Raw genomic sequence first — 10,629 nt, forward strand, 5'->3', positions numbered from 1 at the left:
TACAAGAACTGAACCTGGATCAGGGATCGGGTCATTGTGTCCAAAAACAGAAATCAAGATTGTCTTAAATGTTAATGTTAATTTAAATATGCAGCTTTTAGTAAGTCATTAATAATAATAAGTTACTCCTCATTCTATGTCTCGTTAAAATTCCCTCCTGTATAGCTTATACAGATGATTTGAGACTTTACCTCTCAAATGATTGATTGAATGAATGAACTTCGGGGAGTTCACTCAACTCATTGAAGTCAATAAAACCAAACAATTGCAACAATTTAAACAATTATATCTTGTTCCAATTTATGTGCTTCAGGTTTCCCAGAACAAAGGCAAAGTAGTTTCTGTTTAGGTTTCAACCACACCCATAACAATAGTTTTAGTAGGAACAAAGCGCTGCTTAATTGTACCGCTTTTACTCGTGTCCTACTTTACTGAACTGGGTTTAAACGGTTCAGGTTGTAATTATGTTAAGTAGACAATGCAACGTCTAGGAACTACCCTGGAATTGTTGGCGATGAAGCAAACCGCACTGCTACAGTAGGTGATTATCCTATAAAGGAGCACCTGGAATAGTTCAAAAGGAAAAAGTGAATAATAGAAACGTGATAAAAACATAATAGAAGTAAAAGGCATTTGAACCTGCAGAGAAGGCCTTCCTATCGTTCTATGTTGTAGCATGTGAGCCTTCGCTGGCCGTTACACGCAGCTGGGAGCCCCAGACCACGTCTGCATGTTTTATGGAGACGAGCAAAGCTTCAACTGAAGCTGATATCAGTTTGCAGCAGCAGCAGTGCAATGTCTCACGTATCCACATCTGTCCAAACCGATGTTTTCACTGGCTCTTGTGAGACTTCCTGAATAAATCATCACCGTGGTCTTCTGGGAAAACTGTTCACTTCACTGTGCTGCCAAGTTTTCTGAATTTGGGAATAAAATCTCTTTGTATCTTTCTTATCTCCGCTGGAACTTCCTCTGACTGTGTGGAGGCATTTTACATTGTTGGACAGCTTTATTAGCGGTGAATGGAATAAACAGGTCAGTGCAGTATGTGTTCATTGCATCTGAACCAAGTATAAAAAAAACTCGTTTTACTTCCTGCTCTCTGTTGATACTGTGATTGCAATCAATGACTACACACGGTCCTTGGCCTCATACCTGGATGTGGGCAGTGGATTCTGTTTATTGTGTGTTTCAACATGACATTAGCTGCCACTTAAAACCTCGAAATACACAAACAGAAATCACCTGAACCGTTTAACCCTTCAAAGGTTGTGGGCAGACTGGAGCCTGGAGTGGAGGCAGGGTTCACCCATCACATACCTGTAAAAACAACCCCACACACACAAACTCAGACCCCAGGGATCAACCTACTGTACCAGGACTCCTTCCTGCTGCTGCCACAGCGTTTGGGATGAAGCCAACATGTAAGATGGTGAGTGGAAAACTGAGAATATGCAAGACACAGTAGCTGTGTCAGCATCTGCTGAGTCACATCAGACCATGTTTAAACCCAAATACGGAACCAGGAGGACTTCTGCTCAAACAAGTCAAGTTGACCCAAACTTTATTTTGTGGAACAACCCAGTGTCTGTTTTGAGAATCTTAATCCAAAGTTCAAAAACCACTCATGAAATGAAGCGAACTTGACCAGGCCACTGGAAGTGGAGAACAATGCCTCCAGTACCTTCAGCAGTCAGGACCGGACAAGCTGGGAGTTTCTGCATGGTTGCAACAAACAATCTGGCAACGAGTCAGAGCAAACAGACCGGTTAAATAGGCTTAGCACAAACTGGAACAATGGAGCTGATTAGGTGGAAGACACCAACTCTGGGAACCTGCTACCAGACATGAAACGTGCCTTTAACCAGGAGGTCTGACTGTGAGGTAGTGGGTCGGGTAAGATCGGCTGCGACTCATCTCCTGTCACCGAACCAACCTGTCATGTGGTGATCCTGAGCTTATGGCCTCAAAGGTTCTGGAGGCTTTGGAACTTCATAATTACCTCAGAGTCCAGTATTATTGTGTGAGGAGAGCATCCATTAAGCTCCTAAGCTGAGACAATGGAAAATGGTCTGTGGTCACGTGTTTAAAGTATAACATCATTGTATTTTCTACTTTTTTTGAGTTGTAGGATAATTTATTGAAAAACTCTGAATTCTGGATCTTCCTAACTTTAACTTTGAATCTTTCATGTTGAGGCTAATCAGTATAAGATCTAAACTTTCATTGTCTGACTCGAATACTGTTTTGTTGAAGGAGGTTTTGATTTTTCTCCTTTATACTTGATGTCAGTTCTCTCTGTCCTACTGTAGAAGAGATCAGTGTCCTGTGTCCTGTTAGACTCACATTTGGTTTTCTAGCTTCCATTCATTTCTTTATTCTCTTCAATTCACAGGTCACTGACTTAAACATGTCAGAGTGTCGATGTGAATTAGTCACTGACCTTGTTGTTTACCTGTTGTAGCTCTTGAGTAAACTCCAACTCGTGATGAGGATCTTATCACCTTTTACTGATAAATTATCATTAATATTACAAAATAGGAATAACTTTCAAAAAAGGTTTCTCAATAGTTCACATTTTATTTGTGTATTCATTTATTTGTTGCTACTGATGATGTGATAGAATCTACCTCTATGATGGTAACTGTTAGTTAGAGATACCACAGCATTTGTCAGAGCCTCAGTTTGTCCCTGTGATGGACTGAGCCTGGACCTGTGCGAGTTAAACCCGCCTCTGGTCTGATTGACAGCTGGGACATGCTCCAGCACGGCCGTGTCCCTACAAGGACCAAGTGTTAGAAGATGAGTGGGTGCGTGAGTGAGGCTTAATTGTTTACAGACAATAAGTGCATTTCACAACGCGGACTGTCAGAACCCATTAACATGAATCTAACATGTCTGCCAAGAAAAATATTACTCACAAATATAGTTCACCCCAGTATTTGGATTTAGTTATACAATCTGAGCATTCACAAAGGAAGTTTTGATTCCACTTGTGAAACTCCAGAAGAATACACGCATCATGAAATCCTTATTGTCTCACGAGTCAATACGTCAGTAGAAGGTTGAGTTCTGTCGATTGTGCCTCTGTCAGATAAGAAACATTTGTTACATACGTCCACATTGTTTCTTGCATTTCAAAAATTGATTTGGAACTGTAGAGATTTGTCAGGTCAGTTGTCGACTGGTCTAAATCCAAAAGCTGTTGTTGTGCAGTGGAAGATGCTACTAATGAAGAGTCCCTGCTTTGTTTTTTATTAGTTTCCCAACAAAATGGATCTACTCTCTAATTGTCACAGACTTGAGGATCCCCTCAAAGAATTCTGAACTCTGCAGAACATTCTGTTGTAGTCAAATGAAGGCACGCTTAATTATTTGCAGGCGAGTGCTGAGATTTCACAACAGTCGAGTGTCAGAACCCATTGACGTTTTTTAAGCATCTCTGCCAGTAAAGTTATTCGAATGTGCAAACATTCCCTCGAGTATTTCAGATCCCACGTATCATTTCCAGGTATGACTCACCTTCTGAGTACGAAGCGCTTTCACTGGATTCACTCGATCTGCTGCTAAAGCCTCGATGTGTATTCAGTAAACAGAGGCTGAGAACAGACTGACCGTACTAATGTATCAGATACAGAAACTTTAATTAAACACTGTTAAAATATAAGCACAAACCCATTATTACTGTTGATGCTAGAAAAGATATGTTATTTTACCATTGTGTCATCGATCTGTAAAGCAACATTATGAAACTTATGAATAACACACAGAGCAGCCACTGCCTAAAAGGCTTATTTGCTGATTCCTACACTATTAGTGTGGAGTTCAGCCGACTTGTCTTTCTGGGGGCAACATGCAGAATTTATTGACAGAGTGAGATTATGCAATGTTAGATTAGGTGATCCTTGGACACAGATGGGTCACTTCTATATTAGAGGCTGTAACACTGAGCATGAAACGGTGAGTTCCCCTAAATGACTGTGGAGCGTCTGAGTTGCTTTGTCCACTTCTCCACAGGATTTTATTGGAGGAGAATGGAAGCTGTGTACACAAGAAAAAAGCAATCACAAAAAGTAACATGGTGTGCTGGACTCTATTAGCAGCCCTCTCACCCCAACCCTGAGCTTGGCAAACATGCAACAATGAGTAAATGTGTGCAGGCAGCATAACCTTATGTAATATTATGAAAGAGCTGGGGCGGAATTAATGGAAAGAGTTCAGCCAGAGGAAGTCTGCAGTGGCTCTTCCCCGTTAGTTTTAGGGGAGATTTGTTGTATGATATGATATTGGTGGTGTCATAATTGGAAAGAAAGTTTATCCAAGTTCTATAGAAAAAAAAGTAAAAGAAACCCATAGTAATAATAATAACAAAATAGAAATGTGATGTACCATGTTTTGAAACTCATTATTTTCCGACCCAAAGTTTCCAATGAAGCAGCACAATGTAAACAAAGGTGCTGCGAGAATAAACCAGCAGCTCGGCCTCTGGCTGCTGATGCTAATTCCACTTTGTGGGTCACTTGACTGTTTGCCAGCCACCATGAAGAGGCAGAAAAAGAAGAGACGAGGAGGAAATGAAGGAAGTGAATAAACACGTACACACACTCTGCTAAACACTCTCATTATTTACTTCACAGCGACGTGGAATTCAAATGTATACTTCCACATACAATAATAACGTTCCCTTTTAAAGTCCTATACAGTAACTCACTAGTCACTCGGTCTGCGTTTCTGAGCTGATGTGATCTAATAGTGTTACTGTATTATAAAATCTTGCGTCTTCTCTCCACTTCGTGAGGCTGTTTTTCTACCTTGAGATCAGGCCCACCTAGAAGTTGCTGGTTCCTTAACCATGATGACAGGTGTGACAGAGTACAGTATGTGGTTCATTAGCTTTACAGTGTGGACAAATGCTATTTTAAGTCTCCGCTGGCTCCCCAGTCCAACGACATGCAGTTAGGTCTATGTGGACCTGTCCAGGGTCAACAGGTACAGAAAAACAAACTAAGCTGTTTAATTAAAGAATCAATCAGTGGAAATGGCTATATTCAATTTTATGGATTTAAAATGCTGATATTCTAGAAATCTGGTGTGATTCCATATCTGGACACTTGTTCTTCACATGGGAATAATTAACCAATTTGTAAAACAAAATAAAATAAAATGCAATTACAAGACATCTGTTCCAGAGTGTTTAGGCAAAGAGCAAGCAGAGAACCACTTCGTTATAAAACTTGCCACGAGTCTGAGAACTATTATCTTGGTTCTGTAACAACAAATTTTCTTTTTATTTAAAAAAAACTGATCTGTAACTTTAATGACTTTTCAAAAGGTTTCAGGGTTACTTTTTGCCACAGCAAACATCTGGTCTACGTCACAAAAACACAGCAAAAAGCCTTTGCAAACGACAAGCACTGATTTGGAAGCTTCGAACTTTCACCAGCTCCACTAACTGAAAGGCAGAGTTACAGAAACATCAAACCAGACCTCACCTGACGATCTGTCCAGACGTGTGTGGATCATCACCTTCTGCAGGCGTCAGGCAGAAGTGGCCCGTCTCCTACCGACACCAAGCTGGGTTCGTATGGATCCTGCTCCACTTCTGTTACTAATTGTATCCAATGAACTGAAATAGTTCCTGACTTTTTATTTTTTTAATAGCATTATAGATTATATGTGAGATGTTATGTTGGAAATGAACAGATAAATGATAACAAACACACATAAATGTACTGTATGGCTCACACCAATTATCTCCTTCACATTCATCATTATTTGGTGTTTGTCTGAGTCCATTGCAAAATATGACCTTGGAAGAACAGGATGACCAGACATGAAATCAAATAACTCTCATTCACACAGAATAAATAAGCAGCCAGTCAGTCAGTCAGTCAGTCGTGCTTCTTTCCTGCCTGCCTTGAGCCCACTGTTGTCTCTGCTTATTTGGATGTTTGCTGTCTGTCTGTCCGCTCAGACAGGTCAATACTCCTTTTATACGCTCTGCCACTGACCCACACACGCGCTGGAGCTCATGAGACTTGCTTTCTGGTGCGACACAGTTGTACATTAAGGGATATAGATTAGCCGAACAACAAATATATGTACAGTGATGTAAGTGCAGCATTCACACTAAGGTTGTTTGATTGTTAATTAATAGGAATTATTTTCTACTTCAAAGCAGTTTCTCTTTGGACAGTTTAAATTCATGCTTTGAATAAATCTCATTATATATTATATATATTTAAGCATTTATAGATGACATTTTATGTGATTTCTATTAATTAGAACATTATGTTCTTAATCTTTTTTGTTTGGCAATCCCTATAAATCATCTACATCAACTAACACACACTACCACTTTATTAAACCCAGGCCTATTTCCTGGGGGTCTTCTGGAAAATGGCATAGTTACATTCAAATGAATTTATCTCTGCAACAGTGTAGTAATGTAGAGATGGAAAAATGTGTGTATTACAAAAACAATGTTAATGAATAACAAAAAGGAAATATTTTTTATTTCTGTCTGAAAATAAATGACTTCAGGATGAATATCTTAATATGTAAATAGAGGCCTCAGCAACTTCTAGCCTCTATGTAATCATAGCACAATTGGTAAACATTTACAAAGAAAAAAGATAGTTTTGAAGAAGTGTAGCAGGACAAAATTATAACAAAGGTGATGAATTTTCTAGTGTGGATGTCTAATGGTTTTCTACTACTATAGCACCTAAAATAGCAATAAAAGACAACAGCATATCTAAGACTATATATCACAGTTATTTATACCTATCTGACTAAAAATAAACAGTTTTCAGCCGTTGGACAGCGTCTAAATCTGTCAAATATGGCCACCAGAGGGCAGGTGGGAGGACAGGTGTCTGTTGGGCCTTGGCCTAGCAACAACTCACTGTGGAGTAAGCTGTCATTCTACGTATTAGAAGCTATGCAATAGGCCTGAAAAAACACCAACACATGATTGACAGGACTCCCAGCCACTAATAATGGCCAATCGCGTTTTATGGCCCCAGTACAATAAAAAGCATGACCAAATGGTGGACCAATAAATCATTTCAGCAAGCTCTGTGGGAGGAATATAAAGTAACAGTATTCTTGGGTAACTTCCCAGGATCTGAGGACAACAGAGAATGGGATCAGTTCGAACCAGATCTATATGTATTTTTTTTATGTACTTTGGTCTGAGGAGGCCTGAGGTGGCAGCGTCCAGTGGTTTTTGTGGATGTGTTGATGACATCTACTATATTACCAGAGCAAGGGGGAAGGCAGCATTCTGGAGCATGCGCATGCACCTGCCATTGCACTCATGATGGCATGCTCTCAGCACTGTCACAGCTTTAAATTTACAATTATTTACTGTATATTTGGAGTCTGCATGTGCTCATGTCTCTCACCCACTGCAGTAATAACACAATGCTAGCAGGGATCATCGGCAACTGGAAACATGTGACATGTCGCAGACTGTGACAGAGCTTTTGCAGCCTCTTATTGTGACCCAGTTAATTTCATTTGAACCGGATGTTCACACCCTGCAGCCTCACAAAAGAGCATTCATGGACATAGCATGCTTTCACGGTGTTGTTGTTATAATTGATAGGATACACATCCGCTTCATCGCACCGTCAGAAAATAAGGACTGAACAGAGAGAGGTACAGCACCATCAATGTTCGACTACAAGGTTTTGTTGCAACGGAGCGAGGCTAAACAAATGATGTATTATCCATGGAGGCGTGAGACAGGGAACAAGGAAACAAACTAACCAGACAACATTGAAAAGGATGCTGTAATAAAAGTATGACCACCATATTACCACCTTGCTATTAATAATAACTTACCATGTAGTTTGATCTTATTATTTATGTTTATTATTATTTAAAATATGTTTTGTCCAATATTATCCCACTATTGTCCTTCTTTTTGTTAAGGTGTGAAGGGCTAAATACTCTTTAGTATAAAATATGACATTAACCTTACCATCCTATTACTGCAACTTGGTGCATCCAGAGAAACCCAGATGCACAGGTCTGAGAGTTGGGCAGTGGAAAGCCCTGGAAGCATAGTTCTGGGGCACAGGCCTGGGTACAACAGTGTAACAGGAACCATCTGTTATCATGGTAGACTGTAGGGTTTGGTGCCCATCACTGAACAAGTGTGACCTGGAACATGGGAGACGCATGGGCAGAGGATGTATTGGAGGGGGCAGTGGAATAATGGGGGGAACGGGTTTAGAGGCAAGATCTGGGGCTGGGTGTGTGTGTATGTGTGTGTGTGTTTGGAGGGGGGGGGTCAGGTGCATTAAGATTGGTGGATGAAAAAAATGATGAGGTGAACAAACCATTTGTACAAACTGGAGACATTTGCCTCAAAAGAGACAAGCAACAGAATCACAAAGGAACATAAGGGGTGATGTGATACAGAAATGTTTGTGGAAAAAGTTGGGTAAGACTAAGCTGAAACACAAAAAGGCCTGATGAGCAGATTTGGTAACAATCAGCCTGAAGTAACTTGGCTGTTAGTTTGCATCCTGAAACACAAGACTGGCAACTAAACAAAAATGTGTCACACACACACGCACACGCACGCACACGCACGCACGCACACACACACACACACACACACACACACACACACACACACACACACACACACACACACACACACACACACATCCTTGTACTTACATGGAAGTGAGGACCTCCATTGACATAATGCCTTCCCCAGCCCCTCACACTAACCCTAACCATCACAACTAAAGGCAGACGTCTAACCTTTGCTCCAATCTGAACCAAAACTCAATTCTAAACTCAGCCCTAAAATTACATCTTAACCCCCAAACAGGCCTTGAAAGAAGTATGGACCGGCCAAAATTTCCTCACTTTGTCAAAATGTCTCACACACACGCAAAGAATTGGCTAACATGAGGAGCCTTGGTAGAAAGGCAGATTATGGATTTATGAATCCTACTTAGCATAATGATTAAATGGATGCAACTCATCACACTTTTGTTTTGTGACCAGTGTTCCCTGGAACGCTGCACTGTTGTGTTCTTGCAGTGTTCCGTGTCAAGTACAGCCGGGGGCCCTGCTCCAGCTCCCACTTAGTGACAGAGGTTAAATGAATGTAAATAATTTTTCAAAATCATTTGTTAAAAACGTGGGTTCGGTTGTTGTTTTGTTTGTATAATATCCATTATTTGAACATTTGAGAAACTGCCGTACACAAAGGAAAAACCCAGAACCACGACTGAATGTTTGTGATCTTCAGTTACTTAGTACGGCATACAACAACAGACACTTCAGTGACAAGAGGTCACTGAATGGACTCACATTCAGTACAAACCAGTGTTGGATCCAAAATGACTAAAATGATAAGTTTGCCACTACACTGAATTTGAAATAAAGCATTTAAGAAGTGACCAAATTCAAGACTTTATCTTTTAATTGAAGGGGTTTGCAAAAACTGTGACTTGAAACATTCACTGCTATTTTCACTTTTTAGGCATTTGATTGTACATGTTGGTACATGCAGACACACACTGAGTATGTTAGAAGTGCACTTCCTCCTGTTTTTTGCTGACCTGTTCACAGAACAGATCATTTAAAATTCTTAAATTATGAATATAATTTTGAAATCACAAAGTTGGCTGAGTAATGACAAATACTAATGCCGATTGTGTCTAATTTTATAGTTTTAATTATTTACAGGGCACCAGCTAGAGACCAATAACCAAACTGGGAATAACCCAGTCTAAAAAGTTTAGTTATCCATCACAATAACACTGAGACATATTATAAAAATCTAAATTAGTAGCAACTGATGTTTGGCACTATGTGTCTGAAATCAGCTGATGTTGGAAGCCATACACACACCACCTGGTGGTGAGCTGGATCAGCTGGCTGGAACAGACCAGGCAGGCCTGAACGTACTGTGCCTATTTTGTAACACCAAAACATTTGCATTCACATCTGGTTTGTGCAGCATGAAGTAGTGAGGGAAAGGTCTCAAAACTGAAGTAGTAGAAACTGTTGGTTTGTGTTTTTGCTTTCCCAAAACAGTGCTGATTATCTGATAGGCCTCCAGGAAAACCAGGAAAATCCACTCCATACACAACCAATAACTAAAATGAGAAGCGTTTCAAAAGGAAATAAATGAAGGTTAAAATATGACAATTATAGCAGTGCATAATTGACAATTATATAGCAGTGCATTGGTGTCACAAAAATGCCCATTTTTTGTTTTAATGAGAAACATTCTGTTTTTAACACCACACACACACACACACACACACACACACACACACACACACACACACACACACACACACACACACACACTGTATATAACCATGTATAGAATTTACTTTATTTTCATTTAATCAACGTCAATAAGTTTTATTTCGTGTGTTTTGGGGTTTGTTGTTTAATTTATTTATACTACTATATATGATTTGTCATTATAATAAATATCTTGTAAAAGCTTTTCTCAACCTCGTGGACAGTGACATCGATCCAGCGTTGATGCCGGATCATGTGCCTGCAGAATTGCAGTAAACGCAAAAAGAAATCCTGCTTCACATAATAATAAAATAAGAAGTAGCCTCAGTCCTTGTTGTC

Source organism: Betta splendens, chromosome 22 (genome assembly GCF_900634795.4).
Source record: "Betta splendens chromosome 22, fBetSpl5.4, whole genome shotgun sequence".
In the NCBI taxonomy this organism is placed as follows: Eukaryota; Metazoa; Chordata; class Actinopteri; order Anabantiformes; family Osphronemidae; genus Betta; species Betta splendens.